We start from the raw sequence: 12,377 nt of genomic DNA on the forward strand, positions 1-12,377 counted from the left end.
TCCCTTAACAGATTCAAATTTCCCTGCGCCCAGGTGGCTATACTGTAGCATTTCCAGGTACAGGGGAAATCCTCCTTGATCTCAGGGACCACCCCCCCAAGCCCCCCATTAGTGTGAGTGCCCCATCAGGTCCATCAGGGTAGAGAATGCCCCACCTTCCCTGCCCTAGGATCCCCTGTCCTTGTGGCCCCTCCCAGCTACTCTGGACACTTTGGCTGTGTGGTGGCTGCTCACAGGTGCTAAGTGACTGGTAGCAACCCACTGCTGAGTGTTTCTTGCACAGTTGGTGAATCAAAGGTTGACATCCTGGTGAGCACCCTCTAACAGGCTGAGGCTTAGATCTGCCCAAAGTTTGTTTTGCAGGAGGTGTTTTCCGGGACCTTTTAGCAATTGTCAAATAAAACCATGTAATTGACCAGTTATATTTTCCATGAATAAATTGGGACTTTTAAAAAACCTGTATAATCTTTCCATCTGTGAATTTTCTCCTTATAACACCTTATTTTTTATTCTCCCTCCATGAACACAAGCTTATTGTGAAAAACTTAGAACAAAAGTTAAATGAAAAAAAAGCCACTACCCCATTATGAAGAGATCCTCATTAAAATATTTTTATATTTCTTTTCTATAGAAAAATGTTAATGCTAACCTTGTCGAACTCAGTCAAATGGCAATGTAATCATTTTAATCGCTTGATAATTTGCTCTAGTAGTTTAAAAAAGTTTCCCACCATTTTGCTTTCTCTACTGCATGGCAGGTTGTAGTCCTGTGAATAAGAAAGTTGAAACTTGTGCTCAGTGGCAGGACCCCAAAGAGGCAGGTATGGGAATCGAGATTTTGAGGCAGTCGACATTTTGCTTCCTCCAGGTCTCCCTAATTAATGACACTTTTTTTCAGTAGTGGGGAGTTACTTATCGTTTTATTTATCCTTCATCAGACTTAATGTTTTGAGGAAAATTTATTTACTCAAGTATTTGGTATAAACCTGTATCACACAGTGGATGAAGCACTTAGGTTCCCGGAGAAAAGATAAACTAGGAAGGCTTAAGGTTTTTAAAAAAGAAAAATAATGCTAAAAGATGCACCATGACTTTCTGTAATATACACAGCGAGTCAGTGACCCATTTTTCAGGAAGAAGGCAGCTGCATTTTGTACTGTTAGCAGGGAAACATAATACATGGGTACAGCTTCAACTGTAGCTAATTGGTTGTAGTGATACTTTTTAAAAATTGGAACCAACAAGGAGAAATCTGCCAAAAGTAATTCCATATGCACTAAACTAATAAAAGCAGCTGTTGTATTTTTTTGTGCAGGTAGTGTTTGCATTTTTGTTTTTGTGAAGTGGTGCAGGAGAGAGGGAGGATGCTGCAAATGTTAGAGCAAAGTGAGGAGCTGATTATGAATCTTTGTGAAATCATGAAGGGGAATAAAATATTGTTACTGCCTTATCCAAAAGTATTTTCTCCTTATTTGTTCTTTAAAACACAACAAGGTGTCAGCCTTTGGCATCATATCACTGATAGAAGTTTCCTGTGCTGCTTCTTTACTAATCGAGTCTGCAATTTTAGTAGATTATTGCATTTTAACTTCTTTAATTTCTGTTCTAAAGAGACTGGTAAAATTGGTTCATATGCTTATTTTTAACTTTAGTTTCCTTTCTGAATATATAATGCAGTCAGCACAGTATAAAAGGTGAGACAGTGATGGCTCTATTCTGCTCCTCCCTCTGGCTCGTCTCCTTCCCCAGAGGCAGCCAGTGTTACTGTTACCGTGTGTTTCTCTACAGAGGTAGTCCATGCATATTTGACAAATTTGTATATTTCTCTTCCCCTCCCTCCCTTCCTTCCTTATACAAATGGTGGCACACAAAATACAATGTTCTGTGTCTGTCGGGTTTTTTTTCTCTTCGTGTACCTTGCAGATTATTCTATCAGTACACTAAGAACTTCCTCCTTGTTTCATGGTGGGCAGTATTGTGTTGTTGCCATGACTTACTTGACCTGTGTGCTGTTGGTGGATGTTTGCAGTTTGCTCTTTTGAGTAATACTGCAATTTATAAAATTGTACACCTAGGTAGATTTGTCTAGAAAGAAGTGGAAATGAATAGGTGAACAATGGTTTTAGAAATTCTCCCTGGAGGGTAGATCTCTGTCATTGTTTCCCAGACTGGTGCTCCTTGGAACCCTCATCAGGAAAGTAGATGTTATTGGAGCAGAAGGAAAATGGGATTTAATGGCCAAATAAGCTTGGGAAATGCAGGGTTCTCGATTTTCTCTTGGAGCTTCATAAAAGAATTTACATATTAAAGACTTAAAATACTCATGTAGTTTTAACAACAAAAAGAAAACCTGTCAAAGATAATTTTTCAGACTTATTTGAGCATCACGTATTTCAAGATGCTTATTAACGTTTGTCAAGACAGTTTCTGGGAAAAGCTAATTTGGGAAATGTTGACCTGTGTGATTCCTCCCTGTCTCCCCAGTTCTTTTTTTTCTTCTTCTTCTTGTCCCCAAAGCTCCCCCAGTACGTAGTTGTAGGTCCCCCCCAGTTCTGTAGATAGCAGTAACTAGCTAAACCCTTGATTTTTTTCAGCTAACAACTGGCTTGCTGTTGGAGTCACGTTTCTTGACACCTGTAGCTTGCTCACCTGTCTGGTCCTAATGCGTAATGTGAGAAACACCTTATTTGGCAAGCTGCATGTCTGGACCATCTTCTGTTGGTGGGCATGAAGCCTGGTGGATCAGATATTCTGGGTGGAGCCCAGTGTGAACTAAGGCCTGGAACTGTGAAATCATGTTGTACTGGTGAAATCTTCTAAAGCAAGAAGTTCATTCTGGCTGGGGTTTGGGGTATAGTAGTGGTTGAAGGAGAGTGGTGAGACTTTCTGAAATAAGCAGCACTCCAGCAGAAGTTGCAGTTTGGCGTTCTGTTGTGGAATAAAGAGAGGAAAGCAGTAGATATATTTTACTCTACTGCACTGGTTCTCAACCAGGGGTGATTTTACCTCCCAGGGGACATTTGGCAATGTCTGGAGACATTTTTGGTTATCATGACTGGGACGGTGCTGTTGGCATATAGTAGAGACCCGGCATACTGCTAAGCATCCTGCAATTATACAGGACAAAACACTACAATAATTGTCCAGTCCAAAACGTCAGTAGTACCCTGTTGATAAACCTGCTCTAGTGGGATCCTTCCAGGGTTGGGGATTTAGTAAATTGTCATTATTTCTTTGTCCAAGCATCTGAAGTGGCATAGATCGGCCGTGTGGCATTTTGGACTGCTGCTGCTGCTGTGATGCTAGCATTTGATAATTTAGATTCAGAGTTCCTTATTCACAGTTCAATTTAAAAATCTCTTAAAATGTAAAGTTTCTTAATAATTTATTTAGCAGTAAAACCTTACCTGCACTGACTTAGACTCTTGATTCACTTGATTTTGTGTGGATGTTAATGTATTTGATTGTAGGATGCTGACCCAGACCTGGCTTGGAGTTTTATATAGAATGGTCAATGCGCTATATAATCTTTTTAAAATCTGAAAAACTCTGTATTTGAAAACACTTTGAGCCCCAAAGGTTTCTGATAAGTGATTTTGGATTTATATATTGAACTAAATTTTTGCCTAATTTGATTTCTTTCAAGAAGGAACGTTAGTGATATTTATTGTGGGTTTTGTTTTGAGCTAACATCTGTGGCAGTCTTCCTCTATTTTTTAGTATGTGGGCCACCAGCACAGCATGGCCACTAACAGAGCGGTGTAGGTCCACACCCGGGAACAGGCCACTGGACCTGAACCAGGTCCAGGCCGCTGAAGTGGAGTGCTCCGAACTTAACCACTAGGCCACCGAGGCTGGCCCCTATTTATTTTTTTAATTCCAAAAATGATATAGGATCATTGTGAAGAATTTGATAAGTGCAAAAAGGTATAATATTATCAACCATCTGTGTGCAGTGCTTACTGTGTGCCATGGGCTGTTCTCAGTACTTTACCTGTATTAACTGATCCGTTCTTCAGAATTCTGTTGTTGTTGTTTACAAGAGAAGAAACTAACTTGCCCAAGATCTCATACCTAGTAAATGGCAGAGCTGGACTTTTGAACTGTGGGACAAAGAAGGAAATCGTCCATAATCTCAACAGTTACAGAGGTTAACTGCTTAAACAGTTAAAAGAATAGTTGAGTGCACCATAATTTATTTAAGCAGTCTTCTGTTATGCATTTAGACTGTTTTCAGTTTTTCACAATAGAACATTGGCGTGAACACGTTTGTGTGTAAATATTTGTCCACATATTTGATTATTTCTTGAGGGAATATTTTTAAAGGGAGTCACTTACTCAGAGTATATAACTCTCACAGACGCTTCATAGATGCTGCAAAACATGCCATTTTTACTCCCACTAGCATTCCACCCTCATCAGCATTGAGTGTTAAAGTTTTTCCCCCTGATTTCTGATTCTGAGATGTAGTATCTTGCTGTTTTCTGAGAAGATGGGACAGATGGCTGGACTTTTAGTAAGATTTGTTAATTTATCAAGATACTAGAGTTAAAAATAAAAAAGAAATTTCCCAGGAAAAAAGCTCCCAAATTAAGTATTTGGAACAACTTTCTTTTCAGGTTGATCCATGAAGTTAAATTGAGGCTCCATTTCAAATTATTATGAAGAGTTGGCAGAAATAAGGATGTCCAGTGTGAGGGGATGGTCCGGTCAGACTCTTATTGGTATGTGATCAGTGTATGACTGAAATAGCCATTCGGTGATTTATGGAGCGTCTACTGTGAACCACACACTGTACTGCACGTTGGGGACACAGTGAGGAATAAGTTTATATTAACAGTAATAAATGCTTGTAGTGCTTCTTAGGTGTCAGGCCCTGTTCTAACCGCTTACATATATTAACTCATTTAACCCTCTCAGCAGTCCTTTGAGGTAGGTACTGTTATGTTATCTCCACTTAACTGATGAGACTGAAGCACAGAGAAGGTAAATAACGTGATCATAGACATATAGCTACTAAGTGGCAGAGTTAGGATCTGAACCTAGGCAAAGCCTGACTGGACTAGTTTGAAGGGTGGTTATTAGGGGGTTGCTACAGTAATCTGCGCATGAGAAAATGGAGGCTTTAGCCAACAATCCAGCAATGGAATTTGGGAGAAATGGAAAGATCAGAAAGGTTTTTCAAGATGGAATTAATCAGATTTGGTGAATTCACCAGAATTGGATGTGAAGGAAGAGGACGAGCCTACGTTTTCTGGCTTGAGCGACTTACTAGGTGGTGGTACCATCAGTGGGTTGGAGAAGACCAGGGGAGAAAGAGACGCATGTTTTTGGGGAGGTGGAGATGATTTTAGTTTTGGATTGGTTGAATTCGAGGGGTCTGGAAGGTGGAGATGCCTAGAAGGCTATTATCTCCAAAATATTTGAGAGTTATGAGCTGTGAAGATCACCAGATCTGCCCTTTTAGGTATTTATCTGAAAATTATTTTCTTCAGATACTTACAATGTATAGTTTATGGGAACGTTTTACAGCTTTTAAAGATGTCAACAAATTGATGGCTGTGGTTGTCATGTATCAAACATGTAAAAATTTAGTTGTGTAATTTTAGTACCCCTTGAAGAACTCATTTTAATGCCTATAGACAACTTTATAATGTGGTTATATCATTATTTCCATAATTAACAGTCTGTGAATGCATAGGTTATTGCCATTTTTTCTTTATTGTAGATAATTTTGCAGTGAATGTCTGTGCATAAGACACTTTCAACATTCAGAATTATTTCTTTGGAGGTAGATCAGAACTAGAATTGCTGGATTTTAGGACATATTGCAAAATTACTTTCTTTTGCTAATTTATGTCCACCAAATATGTGCAAGACTTACCTCTTAATCTGCCAGTGGGTTGAATGTTTTCCTGCTGATTTTTTTGACACCATCATTCACTCCCTACTTTTTATAACACATCCTATAATCACAATCCTGTGCTGACTTTGTATACTGTCTTTATTTCACTTTGATCAATACCTGATTCCACAGAATATTGCGAAGAATTTTACAGATCTAATTAGATAAGAATGTGGAGATCATGATCATTGTTCTTTTACTCTGTCTAAAGTATTGATGCCGGGATGATACTTAAAGTCAGTTGAGATTGTCTGCCAAAGTCTGGCTCACGATGGTGGAAACACCTGGAATTCAGTAAAAGATGCCTTTTCTTCAGTATGCATTTTGTCTGCTTCTATGTGATATGTGGTGGAGAATTAAAGCCATTATGTGGGAAATTCAGGACAAAAAAGATTTTTACTATAAGTTATCCAGTTGTTTTGGGCAAGATTAGGATGACGTTTTGCCTGGAATTAGGCAGGTAATGGCCTCACTTTTCTACTTTGTTTTCCACTTTGCCCAGTAGAAATTTTACTCTCCAACCTTTACTTTCTGTAATTTTTCCACCTTAGTTTTCAACAGCCAATAGCTCTATTTTGTGTAATTTTCTTAAAGTTGCTAATTTCTGCCTCCAGAACCATGGGATCTGGCTTCTTTTGATTACTTCCAAATGAAATTTTGGGAAAACTAGAATCACACTATCATTTTGTAGTTTTCTGCATTGATAAACTGACCTTTTCCTTGTGACCTTTTAATGAATTTGCCTTATGAGTTGTTACGAAAGTTTATGGTTTATGGATTACTTATTAGCCTGGTTACTTGCCAGAGTGACACATTAAAAAAAAAAGTTTGTCCACCCATCTGCTTCTTCCCATGTCCCCCAAACAGTCATCAACTAGGAGAATTATAATATGCAAATAAGCCATCTGCAGTGTCCAAATGGGAGGATAGCTTCCAGTTCTTAGTCAGAGATCTGCCAGGGGCTGGGTAGTAATTTCGGTAGCTTTCTTAAGAGGGAGGGGATCTCTTAAGAAGTAGCTTGATTAAAAATGTTCCCATAATAATAGGGACATTTGGAATTGGGTGACCAGCCTCTGATGAAAAATCTCCTGTTTCCAGATGCAGCTTTTGCGATGCCTATGTTTCATCATAGGTGTCCTTAAGTTTACTTTTTTTTAATCCCTTTACAAAGACAAAAAAAAAAGTGATACCAACTGAAAAATGTGAAAGAATAATACCTGTGGTTTTCTACTGCAGTCCTGGGCCTGTTTTGTTCCCTGAGAAAGTGCGTTCCCTCAATGTCCTGAATTTCAAAATGAGGAAGTTGAGAGGCGGGGATGGTGAGTAAAGAATAATGGATCTCAAGCCTGGCCTGCTGGTCCCTCATCTCACAGGGTATGTGCTTGGGACAAGGGAGCAAAGACTTAACGTTGTGACATCCCTTGCTGTAGTTTTTGGAGTGAGGACTATACTGGCTGTAGTGTTGCAGAGTGATTTCATACCTACTCTTTTCTCAGTTCTTCTCTTTCTCTTGAGGTTTTTGGTAATCATTCTCCTTTAACTTGCTGTTATTTGCAAGTATGAGATAAAGTATTGGTTCTCTTCTTTCTCCCTTCCCTTCCATCTGAGTGGCCCCTTTAGTAGTACGAGTGAGGAATAAGAGGTTGGTGTTTGCTGGTGTTACTTTATCAGGCCCCAAGCTGCGTCTGAATGTTCCCCAGATGTCAAGCTGTGTCTCATCAGTCAGTGTTGGGTCGTGTTTGAGGAGGCTGTGGGGATCTAGGTGAAGAGGTTCAGTAAGTAGAGTGGTTTGCAAATAGGGACCTTGGTGGTGGTGTGTCTGTATGTTCAAATTTTGGATGTGAATGAGCTGGTATGTAGACTGAGAACAAGAGACCCACTGATTTTAGGGAAGAAATTGAAGAAGAGTTGCCTATAAAGGAGAAGTCAGAGAGGAAGTAGGAAATCCAGAAGAGAATGATGTTCTGGCAGCTAAGACGTGACAGTGTTTCAAGAAGAATGTAATCAGAGAATGAGAACACATGTGTTTTTGTTTTTACTTTTTATTTGGAAATAATTTCAAACTTACAGAAAAAAGGTACCAAGAATATCTATGTACTCTCTACCCAGATTCACCTGTTGTTAAAACTTAACCCTATTTACTTTATCTTTTCCTAAATACACAAGGTATTTTCTGAACCATTTTGAGGATATGTTACATAGCCTTTTACCTCTAAATATCTAAATATATATTTCCTAATAGTTGGGATATTCTCTTATATAACCACAGTACAGTTATCAACTTCAGTAAATGTAACATTGATGCAGTGTTGTTTTAATCAAATGTAACATTCTAACTTGACCAGTTAACCAAATGATGTCTTTCATAACATTTCCCCTCCATTACAGGAGCTAGTCTAGGATCAGATATTTCATTTCATTCTTTAGCTTCCTTTAATCTGAAACACTTCCACAGCCTTGTTTATCTTTTATGACTTTGGTAGTTTTCACCTATATACCCCCTAGTAATAGAATGCTCCTAAGTTTACAGTTGTTTCATGCTTCCTCATGATTAGATTCTGGTTGTACAGTCTCCGTTTGAATATTGCCTAGGTGATGCTGTGTCCTCATCAGGGTAACATCTGGAGGCAAATAGTGCCCATTGGTGCTGATAATTTTGTTCAGTACATCAAGTTGTCCAGTTTCTTGACCGTATTACTCTTTTCTTTTTCCTACCTTGCAACTAAGAAGCAGTCTATGAGGAGACATTTTAAGATCTTGCACCTATCTTTCTTCTCACCAAAATCAGTGCAATATTTAGCATTGATTGATTGATTGATTGATTCTTACCAGATCCAGTCTTTACTATGATAGGTGCGAAATCACAATTTCCCAGCTCGGTACTCCTCCCATGTTTACCGGTCAGCCTTCAGCATTCTACTGTAAGCAAGAGCCCTCCCTTCCTTCCTTCTTTCCTATCTATCTGTCTATCTATCTATCTTTTATTGATGTGGACTCATGAATTCCTGTTTTCCAGTCGTTTATAAGTCACTACTGAACTCAGTTATTTTAGGGTTCAGATTGTCCCAGAGTTTGCCTTTGGGAGTCCCTTCCACTTGCCTCTTGTGTCCAGGTGGTATGTGTTCTCATTTTTTTTTTCCCAGAGAAGTTTTTTTCTTTATGGCATACTGAGATGTTCCAGGCTCATCTTGTACCTACTCTGCCGCAGCCCTGGAGTCAGCCATTTCTCTCAGGAGCTCAGGTTCCTTTTAGTGGAGAAACCATCCAGCACTTTAAGGAGCATGCTTTCAGCCATCCTCTCTGCTGTGTGAAGTGTTGGGCCCAGGCTGTGGAAACTCAGTTTATTGGTTGATGAATTTTGGATCAAGTAGAAATCTTGGAGGTGTGAGGAAGGGCAGTTTTGATTCACATTTGTTAATCGAAGGTATGTATTCAGAGTATGTCTGAGATGAAGATCGTTCTTGTATTTAATTTATTTGTGAGCCTTGGCTAGAGTTAGCCTGACAGATGGTGTCCCTTTCCCTCTGGTCATCCCTTTTCGGGAGGGTCTGGCCTGCATTTTAATGAACATGCATATTCTGGTCCTCTCCCATGCCTGTATTTTTACTTATCTTGTTGTCTCTCCAAGCTCCGTAGGCTCTCCTTTAACATTGGATCATTGTGTGGCAATGAGCGGGCAGAGGAGGTGAGGCGGGGGGTGTGTTCTGGCTCCCTCATGGAGGCAGCCTGAGGGTGCTATTTAAGCCACATCTATTATTCACTGGATCCTGTTCTGGGAGCCCCACCTTATAATTCTATGTAGAATCAACAGAATTGTAATTGCAGGGCTGTGGGAATACATGGTGCCTTTTTTACAACCCACCTCCTCTCATTGTCCCTCATTTCCAATTCATGTGATGATTTCTGACATTTTCCTACCTGTTTGGAGCTGTTTAAAAAGTACATCCCATCATGGGATCCTCTTGACTGTAGCCTTGGTGATAACTGGGGAGAGATGAATTCCATTTTACAGGTGAAGAAGCTAGGGAAAGAGAGGAACTTTCCAAAGGGGAGACAACTAGTAAGTGGCAGAACCAGGACTTCAGCCAGCTTTTTTTGTCTCTCAATTCTGTGCTCCTTTGCCTTGGTCTTAAAAATTCAAAGAGTGAAGAAGGTAAGTGAGCCCTCTAGAAGTGGCCTAGATAACGGAAATTGGTGGGGGTGGGAGATGGGGTAGATTTCCTCTTTCTTAATTAGCTTCCTATATGGGGCTTCACATATCAAAGGTACAGAGAAGCCAAGGTCACTCTCTTTCTTCATGGAGAACCAGACGTAGGAAGTATGTCCAAACGCTAGGGCTACCCCAGGGCAATTAGGGAAAACCGTATAAAGGCGCCAGTCTCATTGCTTTGGGGTTGATGAAGCAGAGCAGAGAAGCTGTTCTGTTCTCCTTGTCTTTACTTTGGACTTCCTCGCCTGATCCTCCTTGTCTGAGCTGATGGGCTCTCTTGCGGGAGTGGGAGAGGTGTCCTGTTGTTTCTCTGGTTATGGTTCAGAGGGAAGCTCTGGCCCTAGGACATGGCAGATGGAGCCTGTGGGAGCCGGTGTTTGGATGTCTTGGCAGGTTCGGGTCTGGGATGGGATTTGACCTCTACCTGGCACCTGTTCCTTTTATTGCCTCCACATGTCAGGAGAATTACCCCCCATATGAGTATTAACAGATTTCACCTTATGAGTAGTAACAGATTTCTTCTGGTCTGAGGCCAAGTTTGGGGATGCCAGCAGTGATGTTGACGGGGAACTTTGTGGGGGCAGTTGAGGAGATGGCCTGAGGTTAGAGAACCACACAGCTGCCCCTTCTAGAAGCTTCACTGGGCCTAAGCCGTGGCTTCAGAAAGGCCATACTTGGGCTGTGTTCTCATCTCTCATTTTCTTGCATCAGTTTTGTTTTTCTTATTTTGTTAAAGGCTTCATGTGCTTGCATTTTTCAAATGGCAGTGATGATATATATATATATATATATATATATATATATATATGTATTTTTTTTTAAGAGAGTGAAACAATGGCAATCTAGTGCAGTGACTTTAAGACACACACCAGCTAACCTTCACCAGTAAATCGAAGGCCTTTAAATCAGGAGTTCTTAGGGAGGCTGTGGACACCCTGAAATTAAAATGCAAAATATTACATGTCTACATGAACATCTTTTTTCTGAGGAGAAGCTTCCATAGCTTTCTGCAGATTCTCATAAGTTTTTAACAGTCCTTCTCCACAGCACGGCCTCCAATATATCTTCCCCACCTTCTTTGGAGGACCGGCTTTGCCTGCTGTGTCCTTCATAGGTTTCTGAGCCCTTTAATTTGTGGAAGCGTCAGAGAAGAGGCCTTGAAAATGGCCCCTGGTTACTGCAGAATTTTGAGACTTGCCCTTCCTCCTGCCCATCTCCCCACCTGCTCACGTGAGCAGGTGTCTGAGCAAGGATGACTTACTTTCTCCTTAACTCTGTCAGGCCCTGGACTGCATGCTGTGTGCGCCTCCCCTCATTTAATTCTCCTGACTACACTGGAGGGTAGGTAGTGAAGATTAAATACCATGTTCAAGCTATTAACTAGAGGAGCTGGGACTACCAGTAAAATCTTCCAGATTCAAAAGCCAGTGTTCTTTCAATACGCTCGGGAACAAAAACACCAACTGTCTTTTTTCTTAGCACCCAACAACCAGGCATCCTGCAGTCCTGCTCCGTCTTGTCATTCTTGTGGTGCTGTAAGTCACCCAGAAGCTTAGATCGTGCCTGGGGGCCGCCTTCAGCTCATCGTCTCATGAGAGGCAGAGAACTAGCCTGCTCTTTGGGGAATAAGGGCAGTGCTCTCAGAAGGGGCTCAATCCCCAACTGCTTTGCTGGATGCCTCATTCCTGGCCCAGCTGAGAGCTTTTCTAGACGTAAAGGTGAGAAACTGTGGCCTTCTCACCTGTAGCGACTCAGCTGGAGAAAGAAAAATCACAGAAGTGAAGTGTTAGCAAGCAGACCCCATCTGTTGTCTCCGTTTTTAAATTAGAAATAATAATTAAAGTAATCATAGTTACAAGGTGTTTTTAATGTAGTCACATTGGCATAAAAAATATTAACCTGAAGCTCAGGGATTTTAATTCTAGGAATGTAATTTGTATGGAATGCTATGAATATTATCAGTTAATAAAATAAATAGCTGTGGCTGTGCTCTGATGGCGTTTGAGAAGGTGAAGATGTTTATCATCCTACCATGGCCCTTCACCCTTCTGTGATAACTGTGTAAATAAAGGATAAAACCCAGGTAAACCCCCTGAGATGGAGGTTCCAGATGGCATTAGCTGAAAAGACAACCGGCATCCAGAGTGGCGTGTGGCTCTTTATACCTGAACCGCGGGGGTGGTTTCCTTTCACTGCTCTGGTGACTCAGTTCTCTGCCTGTGGCCTGGAGAGGTTTGGTTTAGCCTCTCCTCTGCTGTATTTT

The 12,377-nt window shown here is 40.7% G+C and overlaps 1 protein-coding gene across 4 annotated transcripts in view; it reads left to right on the top strand.

Moving 5' to 3' along the window:
• The window catches only part of SH3GL2 (SH3 domain containing GRB2 like 2, endophilin A1), a 196,677-nt gene that overhangs the window by 35,513 nt on the left and 148,787 nt on the right, over nt 1-12,377 (top strand). For 2 of the 4 annotated variants that reach the window (XM_070248234.1, XM_070248235.1), the window contains exon 2: nt 4,619-4,723. The exons of the other annotated variants lie outside the window; for them this stretch is intronic. The gene's annotated coding sequence lies outside the window, so the exon portion shown is untranslated. The remainder of the gene's footprint in view (nt 1-4,618; nt 4,724-12,377) is intronic. 4 annotated transcript variants of the gene reach the window in all.

Source organism: Equus caballus, chromosome 23 (assembly GCF_041296265.1).
Source record: "Equus caballus isolate H_3958 breed thoroughbred chromosome 23, TB-T2T, whole genome shotgun sequence".
NCBI classification, from domain to species: domain Eukaryota; kingdom Metazoa; phylum Chordata; class Mammalia; order Perissodactyla; family Equidae; genus Equus; species Equus caballus.